This window comes from Brassica oleracea, chromosome C4, assembly GCF_000695525.1.
Source record: "Brassica oleracea var. oleracea cultivar TO1000 chromosome C4, BOL, whole genome shotgun sequence".
NCBI lineage: Eukaryota > Viridiplantae > Streptophyta > Magnoliopsida > Brassicales > Brassicaceae > Brassica > Brassica oleracea.
The window spans coordinates 40292194-40303880 of NC_027751.1; positions in this window are offsets into that span (position 1 = coordinate 40292194).

An 11687-nucleotide genomic window follows, 5' to 3' on the forward strand; every position below is an offset into this window, starting at 1 on the left:
ATTCTCGGTGTTTAGGGTTAAGCGTTGTAAAATCGTCGTAAATGGTTATCTATTCCACGTAATTGTGTCGTAAATGCAAAAACGCGGGCCTAGTAACTTCGTCGTAAACGGAAAAGCCTGGTAATTTCGTCGTAAACCGTTTCGTCGTAAATGGAAAAAGACGGGCCTGGTAACTTCGTCGTAAACGGAAAAGCCTGGTAAATCGATTCGCCGTAATTTCGTCGTAATGGAAAAAGACGGGCCTGGTAACTTCGTCGTAAACGGAAAAGCCTGGTAAATCGATTCGACGTAATTTCGTCGTAAATAGAAAAAGACGGGCCTTGTAACTTCGTCGTAAACGGAAAAGCCTGGTAAATCGATTCGACGTAATTTCGTCGTAAATAGAAAAACACGGGACTGGTAACTTCGTCGTAAATGGAAAAACGCGGGCCTGGTAACTGAATTTTTTAAGATGGCTCCTAGAAGAAAACCAGCAGCACCTACTTATGCCCACTTGTTTGGCGATGGTTCCGGTACATCTTCTTCCGGTCCATCGTCTTCCGATGCAGTTCCAGACTCTCAGACTTCTCAGAGAGTTTTTTCGAGTCCTCCTCTTCCACCGCAGATGCCTCCACCTCCTCCTCCAGCGGCTGCACCTGAGCCTGTCCCAGAAGGTGCAGTTCATCCGGATTTGCGTGTGCCTTCATATGCTCCCTTCGCGAGATATACGGTGGAGGATTTGCTTGCCCAGCCTGGACGGGAGGGTTTGGATGTTCTAGACCCCGATAGACCCCGAGGAACTTATTGGTAAGTTATTAATTTTTATTAAATTAAAATTAAAATTATTTTTATTTTCTAACGGTTAAATTGTTTTTTTTTCAGGTTTGGGGCTAACAATCGTGTTAGCCAGAGCGTTTCGGCGACGATTAAGGGTTACTACGACGGGGCATATCCGAACTGGAGCAAGACACCAAATCACGTTTAGATCATGTGGTTCAAATGTTTTGCGGTAAGATTTTTAAATTTAATTAAATTTTCACTTTTAAATATATATATATTTTTAATATTTATTATTAATTGTAATTTTTTCAAAAATTTTATGTTTCAGCAAAAGTGGCATTGGTCTTTGGGAATCACCGAGAGGGTGAAGTTTTATATATTTCTATTTGTATTTTGAATTTAAATATTATTGTATGACTTTTAAATGCTTTTTAAAAAATATGTTTTTCATTTTCATATTTCGTTTTAAAATTTAAATTATTTTAAATTCTGAATATTAAATAAATTCAAAATAAATTCAATATATATATTTCGATGTAAACTTCATGTAAATTTTTACGAGTGATTAACGTCGAAAGATTTACGAGGGTTTTACATCGAAAGGTTTACGTGTTCTTTACAACGAAAATATTTATGTCTGCTTTACATCGAAAGAGTTACGTGGAGTTTACCACGAAAAGTTACGTCTCGTTTACGACGAAACCTTGTCATGCGCTTTACGAGGAATTATTTTCGTCGTAAACATAACAAGTCGTTTACGACGAAATCTCCGTTACGACGGATGTTTTACAACAAAACGTATTTCGAGGTTAATTCGTCGTAAAACCCCGTTTACGACGAATTTACAACGAATATCGCTCTTGTAAAAGATATGTTTTCTGTAGTGAATCCATGTATGTTCAAATATCGATATATATTTATATATATATATAAAGATATATATATGTTCTGTCTTAATTTAAGTTTTTTTTTTGGGATGAAACTATTGTATGTATATAGACCCTTTTTATTTTTATACATGCATAGTTTGTATTTAAATAACTTGTCTCAAGATTCTATGTATGTAGCTTTTGTGATGGTTTTATTGAATTTCCTTTATATAGATGACGTTCATTTTCTTGAAATAAAATCAAAGAAGAAGCGTTTGAGTTTTTAGTATGTCCTTGTTACCTATTGGATATGTTTACATTATTTTTTTGGTATTGAAAGAGCTATTGGTGGTGGATTTGAGTGATTTTATCATGTGGCAGTTTCAATTTTATCTAGGTAGAAAACGTTTTTTAACCATTTTAATTTTTCATGTATTTGTATTTTATTGTTCAAAAAAATATTTACAGAAAAAATGATTTTTTACCTGTTTTGAATAAAATATTTGGAGTATCACTACATTGAAGTAGGGAATTGAACGTTTGTTTTTTTATTTATTATTTTTACTATTAAAATAAAAATGCACATATATATATAGCCTAACGAATTTATTTATGAGAAATTGCTAGAAATACCATAAATTGCTTATCATTTTTCAAAAAAATACTCTCGATAAAAAATACTTTAACATTTGGGTTTATAATTTAGTGATTATTATTTAGGATTTTGTATTTAGGGGGAGGAGTTGGATTTATAAATTTCTATTAATGTTTTATAAATTATTCTTAAGTATTTATAAATGTTAGTTTAGTCTTTTCATCATAAATTTAAGATATTTATGAAAATGATAAACTTTTAAAGGTTTAAAAAAAATATCAAATTTGGGGTAAAATATAAATTTTTTCTTTTTTATACAGTTTGGTGTGTTTTTTTAGCAATACGGTTTGGTGTTTGTGACGATCCCGTATCTTTTAATTAATCTATCCAGTTATGTTTGTATTGTTTTCGTGATTAAGCATTCCAGAACACATCTTAACTTGGTGCTAAAGATTATTAGGTTCCAAAACTTGTTGGGTTCTACTAGTAATCCGAGAATCTGCAGCCATCTAGTCATGTTTCATGGTATAAGCCTAGAAGTTTGGTTTATATGTAAGAGTATCACATGAATGTAAATCGGTGTATTATACAGTCCGATATTCTCATTCCATTTGGTTTCTGTTATAAGTGTCACTATGGTTTAATAACTTTATATGTAAATAAAACATTTTCAGTTTAATTTTTTTAACTGTTTTAAATATTATAATTTCACTGACAAAATATCTCAATTTTTAAACTAATTACGAAAGTTATTTCAAAATATCCCAATTTTTAAACTAATTACGAAATTTATTTCTACTCAAGAACAAACTAATACTAGTCTTTTATAAGTACAAAGACAAAATCCGTGGATTCTTGAATTCCACTACACATTAAAAAATACAATGTTTATTTTGTGAGCTAATATTATATTATGGACATTAAATATTATTTAAATGTGTATGATTTTTTTTAAATGTCCGTGATTTTTATTAATTTATCGAAAATTCGTTAGGAATCAATTACTTTAGCCACTGCTACATACAGTACCAAGAAAAGGTTGAGTAGTCATTTTCAGAAAACCAAAGTGGAGAAACAATAATTGTGGATAAAGATATTCCACTAGAAAGTGAAATAAATAGGTTCAATTATTTTATTCAGGGCAACTTTGGAGAACTTTCACCCTCTTTATCATGATAACATTATTGTTGCCCATTTTGGAATATATTTGTCGAATATTATATGTCTTCTTATTAATTTGAATATGACCTCAATAATTATATATATATTATTTTTTAATGGATGAGTTTTAAGTAAGAATTAGATTTTGACCCGCTCTTTGAAAGTGCGGAAGTATATTTGTTAACAAATTTATTGATATAAATGTTTGTTAATTAATTTATGTCGCTATAAACATTTTTGGTTTTCGTTCGACTCTAATTTGCTTTTATTGGTTTTCGATTTCAGTTTGATTGTGGTTTTTAATTTAGAAATATATGAAAAATTTTGGTTATATACGAAGTTGAGTTTTGGTTAAAATGATTGAATATTTTAATATTTTGTGTGGTATGGATATATAAAAATTTCGAATTTTTCGGTTCTCGTTACATTTCAGTTTTAAATCATTTCAAATAATTGAGATAAAATAAAAAATCCTCATACTGTGAATCACCAATATAATAAAATAGGAGAAATATTTAGAAAATTATTTTATTTACATGTCTATTTATTTAAGGTATAAATAATATAGAAAAGAATAACAAATAATTTTAATAACATAAAGTTACTATATTCGAAAAAAATGTTATGGTTTTTATTAAAAATAGAATTTGTAATGTTTATATTATGAAAAAATTATAATGTTGATATTTTAAATTTTCAAATATTTTAATTTGCTGAAAAGAATTAAAATGAGACACACTATTACTTGATTTTAAAATCACATGCAAAAATGATCAAGTTGAGTTGCAAAAACCAATTCAACCAGAAAGCAAAACAAACATCTATCTTAATTTACCTTAATAGACCCAAGCCTATTACCCTTACAAATCTAGTTTATTGTTTTGACCAACAAAATCAGGTTTATTATTGGAAAAGTCACTGAAAAAATTAATGAAATTTTTTGTAATTAATTGGAAAAGTGAGAGGAATAATCATAAGAAGGATTCTGCTTTAATAGTATATACTAGATTTTGACCCGCACTTTGAAAGCGCGGTATAATTTTCGTTTAAAAATTTATTAATCCATCTATTTGTTCACTAATATGTTTAGGAATGTGCGTTCAATTTTCAGTTCGATTGCAATTTGTTTTTTTTTTTGGTTTTCTGTTTTGGCTGTGATTTTGTTTTTTTTCGAATTAAAAAATATAGAGATCGTTCGATTATTTGTGAATTTAGGTTTGGTTTCGGATTAATTAGTTTAGCTCTCAGTTTTATTGGGATAAAAATATTAAAACTCGATAAAGTTTCGAGTTTAATTTGGTGTTGGTTTGATACCTGTTTTTTGGATAATATGGTTAAAAATCACATTTTTGTATTTTTAGAACAAAATCGGCTAAATTTAAATATTTAACATATAATATTCTTGTGATTTCGTTGTATTGAGAAATCTGTATCTTACATAGTAATATTTCTTATCTTTTATAAATCTATTTATATTGAAGTTGATTGTAATAATGAAAATAAATTATATTTAAAACTCTTACAATATACAATAACTTCCCGAAAGCTATCAAGATTTTTTATTTTAAAATTAAAATCTATAATACAAAATAAGAACCATTTTAAAATTAATTCATAAAAATAACCATTTTTAATAAGAACAAAATTATCCATGTGTATGTTAACGAATATAAAAAAGTAAAAACTGAGCTTTAAAGCCTATAGGATCAAAAATTATATGAAGGGTTACTGGTAAATTAGGCTTACAAATCAATGACCAACTTTTATTTTCTATAACCCAACCCAAAACAGGTTTAAGTATCCTAAAACTGACAAAACTGACAAGATTTGACATTCTATTTTTCATATTTTAGTACTTCACATCACCTTTTTTTCTTCTATATAACAATTAAACATACATTCAACTTTTATCCATAATAATAATTTTTTTTAATAAAATTTAAGATCCTATTTTACTAATTAATAACTATTTTCTATGTTCAAATTAAATAAAACTAATATTATTTATTAAAAGATTAAAATAATAAACTTTCATGTAAAATTTAATAACTATTTTATTTATAATCAAATAATTAATTTTAAATAAAAAGGATGACAAGAAAATGTTTAAAATTTTAAAATATGACATGTGATGTTGATGGTCTCAATTAATATTCAACATTAAATAATTCACATCATCAAATTTTCTTATTCAACGTACTTGTTCGTAGTGTTTCAACTATTGAATATTTTATTCAAAACATTCATTGTAAATGTTTTTATAATCGATATACTATAATATTATTTATAAATTCATTTTCCTCTAAGAATTCTATATTAGAGTGTAGAGCAACTCCAACCATAATACCAAATTTGGTGTTAAACTTTATTTTTCATCTCTAACCATAATACCAAACTTTAAACCAACAAAATTATTATATAATATTATAATTTTAATGTTTTAATTATTTGTAGTTGAACAATTAATATTTGTCACATTTAGATTTATGTTTGTTTGTTAAAATTTTAGGTTTTCAATATGTATTTAGATTTCGTATTTTTATTTTAAATAATGTATATATTAATTTTTAATGAAAATATCACTTATATTAAAAAAATGTACACTATTAAATATGAAAATGAAAAAAAGAAATGAAATTTTTTTTTTATAATATTTTTGAAAATTTATTAATAATACTGATTGATTTGTTATTAATGTAATATAAATAAATTATCTTAATGCTTAATATGAAAATAAAATGAAAATATAAACAACAAAACTTATTTATTTTAGTTATAGATTTGAATTAATTAACAGTATTCTTAAATGAAGCATAATAATATATATTTTTAATATTTGGTTCAATGAATAATGTAACACCAAATTACGTAAGATAATATAATTTTTAGTATTTTTCTGGAGACGAAAATACACCAAACTTAGTATTATAGAATCTCAGTGGAATTGATCTTAAAAAAAAATTAACAGAGTAGAAAATGCCATAGATGACGTGACACAATTTTCTGAAGTGAAAAAAACCACCATTAGCTAAACACTCACTATATAAAAGAAGGAAAATTGAAACTTATAAAAAAACTGCAATTTACTACTGTCTATAATAACAAAGTGGCTAAATATAATATATATTATATGTAATATTACGTACATTGGTTATCCTTGATAATTAGAATCGTTGATTATACGCATTTCTCTTTTTTTCTTTTCTTTTTCCCCTATCATTTTAGTTGACATGTATCTTTTTACCAAACACAATTCAGTTAAATAATTATATCAGTAAAAATCAATTCCTTCCCAAGATAAAGATTCCTATGCAATTATGTATCAAACATCGAATCCTTTTGGTTCAATACAATCAATGAATCAAACATGCATTTTAATCAAGTCTAATGACCATCTAGCAATTCTAATATCAAATCCCTTTGGTAATTCAAGCTAAAGCATATTCAAGTTAGTTCAGACATTTCATCAAACACTACAAGAAAACACATGCTTAACTACAAAAATTAACGAGGAAAAACAATCCTCGTAAATTTGCGTCGAGTTTACGACGAATTTACGTGAAAAACTAAAGTCATCGTTATTTCCTCGTAACGTAACGACAAAACTGTTTCGTCGTAAAGTGGATGTAATTTTACGAGTATTTTACGAGGAAAAACTATTTTCTCGTAAATACGACGTAAACTTTGCGTGGTATTTACGAGGTAATAGTTTACGTGTATTTAGCGAGGAAATTTTTGAATCCACCAACTTTATAGGTGTTACACGTTTTTTTTGCCCACCTAATTAATTTTCGTCGTAAATTCATAGCAAAATTACAACTACCAGATTCGAATTTTCCTATAAATATGGATGTTTGAACATCATTTTAAACACACCAACAACAAAAAACGTGAAAGAATAAAAAATGGCTGGCTCCGGGAATATTTACGAGTTGCGGAAGTGGATGTATATGCATAGAGATGCTAACGGGAGAGTGACGAAAGAATACCTTGCGGGTCTGGAGACATTTATGCATCAAGCAGATTCAACACCGCTCGCCCAAGAAAGTGGTAAGATGTTCTGTCCTTGTCGGAAATGCAACAATTCGAAACTGGCAAACCGTGAAAATGTTTGGAAGCATTTAATAAATAGAGGTTTCACGCCAAATTACTATATCTGGTTTCAACATGGAGAAGGTTTTAATTATGATCAGAATGAAGCTAGTAGTAGTAATAGCAATTTTCAGGAAAAAGAACCGGTTGATCATCATTTGCATAATGAACATAGTTACCAGCAGGAGGAGATGGTAGATTATGATAGGGTTCATGATATGGTAGCTGATGCATTCGTAGCTCATGATGAAGATGAAGAACCTAATATAGATGCAAAAAAGTTTTACGAAATGTTAAACGCGGCGAATCAACCACTTTACAGTGGTTGTAGAGAAGGTCTCTCTAAATTGTCGTTAGCTGCTAGAATGATGAATATTAAAACTGATCACAATCTACATGAAAGTTGCATGAACGAATGGGCGGACTTGTTTAAAGAGTACTTGCCGGAAGACAATGTGTCTGCTGATTCTTATTATGAGATTCAGAAACTGGTTTATAGTCTTGGGTTGCCTTCGGAGATGATAGATGTTTGCATCGACAACTGCATGATCTATTGGGGAGATGATGAGAAGCTAGAAGAATGTCGATTCTGCAAGAAGCCACGATTCAAGCCGCAAGGACGAGGACGTAATAGGGTACCGTACCAAAGGATGTGGTACCTACCAATTACAGACAGATTGAAAAGATTGTATCAATCAGAGCACACTGCTGGAAAGATGAGATGGCATGCCGAGCATACTCAGACGGATGGTGAGATGACTCATCCATCAGATGCAAGAGCCTGGAAACATTTCAACAAAGTACATCCAGATTTCGCTAGCAATATCCGGAATGTGTATCTCGGATTATGCACAGATGGATTTAGTCCGTTCGGAATGTCAGGGAGACAATATTCATTGTGGCCAGTCTTTCTTACTCCATACAACCTGCCACCGGAGATGTGCATGCAACGGGAGTTACTATTCTTGACCATATTAATACCTGGTCCGAACCATCCAAAAAGGTCCCTGGATGTTTTCCTACAACCACTGATAAAAGAGTTGAAGGATTTGTGGTCAACAGGGGTGAGGACGTATGACTGTTCAACGAAGACGAATTTTACGATGCGAGCGATGCTTTTGTGGACCATAAGTGATTTCCCTGCCTATGGGATGTTGTCTGGATGGACTACACATGGGAGATTAGCTTGTCCATATTGTAATGGAACGACAGATGCGTTTCAACTGAAGAATGGTAGGAAGACAAGTTGGTTTGATTGTCACCGTCGATTTCTTCACATTGGCCATCCTTACCGAAGAAACAAGAATTTGTTTAGGCACAAAAGGGTTGTGAGAGACACTCCTCCTCCATATCTAACTGGAGAACAAATTGAAGCGCAAATCGACTACTACGGAGCTAACGAAACAGTTCGTTGGGGTGGTAATTGGCATGTCCCTCGTAATATGCCAGATTCTTACGGTGTTCATCACAACTGGCACAAGAAGAGTATATTTTGGGAGTTGCCATATTGGAAGGATCTTCTTCTGCGCCACAACCTCGATGTGATGCATATAGAGAAGAATTTCTTTGAGAACATCATGAATACAATATTGAATGTCCCAGGGAAGACAAAAGACAACATAAAATCGAGGTTGGACTTGCCGGATATTTGCTCAAGAAGCGAGTTACATATTAAAAGCAATGGACAAGTTCCCGTTCCGATATTCAGATTATCTTCAGAAAAAAAGTCGGTGTTGTTCAACTGGGTGGCATCAGAAGTGAAGTTCCCCGATGGGTATGTTTCGAATCTCTCTAGATGTGTTGAAAAGGGTCAAAAGTTCTCCGGGATGAAGAGTCATGATTGTCATGTATTTATGCAACGACTACTGCCCTTTGCATTTGCGGAGCTACTTCCAACAAACGTACATGAAGCACTTGCAGGTACGTAGTGTATTATATCACAATAATTTACAAAATAATATATGACTAACAATGTGTTTAATTTTTTTTCGAATATAAAAGGCATTGGAACATTTTTCAGGGATCTGAGCGCACACACTCTTAAAGAAGAAGTCGTGGAACAGCTTCAGGAGAACATTCCCATCTTATTGTGCAACTTGGAGAAGATATTTCCTCCCGGATTTTTTGACGTCATGGAGCATCTAGCTGTCCACCTCCCATATGAGGCATTGCTTCGTGCACCTGTACATTACGGATGGATGTATCAGTATGAGCGAGCCATGAAATATTTGAAGGGAAAAGCAAAGAACCTCGCCAAAGTTGAAGGTTCTATAATTGCTGGAAGTTTGACGGAAGAAGTTTCTCACTTCACATCGTACTACTTTGCGTCAAAAGTACGTACACGGAGAAGAGCTCCAAGAAGATATGATGATGGTGGTGTTGCGCCAACATATGCAGTTGCTGGTGTTCCAGACATCTTTAGCCAGATTGGGCGACTCGGTGGAAAGTCTAAAGAGGTTTGGTGGTCGAGTGAACAAGACGCTCATAGTGCACACACCTATATTCTACTCAATTGCGAAGATCCATTGATGCGTTATTTTGAAAGGTAACATATATTGACACTTCGAAACACATATAAGTATAATTAATTGTATAATTGCGAGAGATTCATTCCTATAAAATGTGATTTTACAGCCTATTTGTTTCTCAAGTCGAAGAAACATTTCCTGGTATATCCACAAGTGACGTAGACAAAAGGAAAGATCAACACTTCATTAAGTGGTTGCGGAATCAGGTATTAACTAAAAAAAATTTCATACATTATCTGTATTTCATTAACATTCTCTTTATTTTTGCAGGTTGATTATGACGACGACGATGCAGATTATCCTAAGTGGTTACACGAAGTAATTCAATCTCCACTTGTAAAGGTCACCACATCACAGATGTATTTCACACGAGACTATACTTTTCATACATATGACTATGGTAGACAGCGGGCGACCAGTAACTATGGAATATGTGTGAAAGGGGAAACAGATTTCTACGGGATCTTGACGGAGATTATTGAAGTCGAATTTCCAGGGATACTGAAGCTGAAATGCGTCCTCTTCAAATGTGAATGGTTCGACCCCGTCGTCAACAGAGGTGTTCGGTCTAACAAATTCGGTGTAGTTGATGTCAACGGTGGAAGAAGGTACAACAAATTCGAGCCTTTCATCTTAGCTTCACAAGCAGACCAAGTTAGCTTCCTTCCATACCCTCGGATGAGAGATTCAGGTATAAATTGGTTAGCAGTGATCAAAGTTACACCTCGAGGACGAATCATCAGTGGAGAAGAACCACCATTGCAAGAAGAACAGATAAATGAAGTCGAGGAACCTGAACAAGAAATTGATGACATCCTTCTCATTGATCCGCATAATCACGAGTACGAAGATCTTACCGATGATGCCACAGACGAAGCTGTTGAAGACGAGTTTAATGAAAATGATGATGTTTCTAGTGATGACGAGAATGTCGATGTATCCGATTGATGTATTTGTTTTATGAATAAGATGAGGGAGTTTGTTTTATGAATAAGATAATGTGAGGTTTGTTTTATGAATAAGGGAATGCTGGGAGTTTGTTTTATGAATAAGCAAATGTGGGAATTGTGGTTTGGAATAGAAATAAAGATGAGGTTTGGAATATATGAAGTAGAAAATAAGGAATATGGGGTTTGGGGGTTTCGGATTCTAGGGATTTAAACATAACACTCGTTAATTCCACAAACAAAAAATCGTCGTAAAGGACTCGTAGGTCAACGAGGAAATAACGACGAAATATAAAAAAAAAGAACGCGGGACTCGTTAATTCCACGTAGGACAAAATCGTCGTAAATACCAAGTACGATGAATTCGTCGTAAAAACCACGTAGGATGAAATCGTCGTAAATACCACGTAGGATGAATTCGTCGTAAAAACCACGTAGGATGAAATCGTCGTAAATACCACGTAGGATGAATTCGTCGTAAAAACCACGTAGGATGAAATCGTCGTAAATACCACGTAGGATGAATTCGTCGTAAAAACCACGTAGGATGAAATCGTCGTAAATACCACGTAGGATGAATTCGTCGTAAAAACCACGTAGGATGAAATCGTCGTAAATACCACGTAGGATGAATTCGTCGTAAAAACCACGTAGGATGAAATCGTCGTAAATACCACGTAGGATGAATTCGTCGTAAAAACCACGTAGGATGAAATCGTCGTAAATACCACGTAGG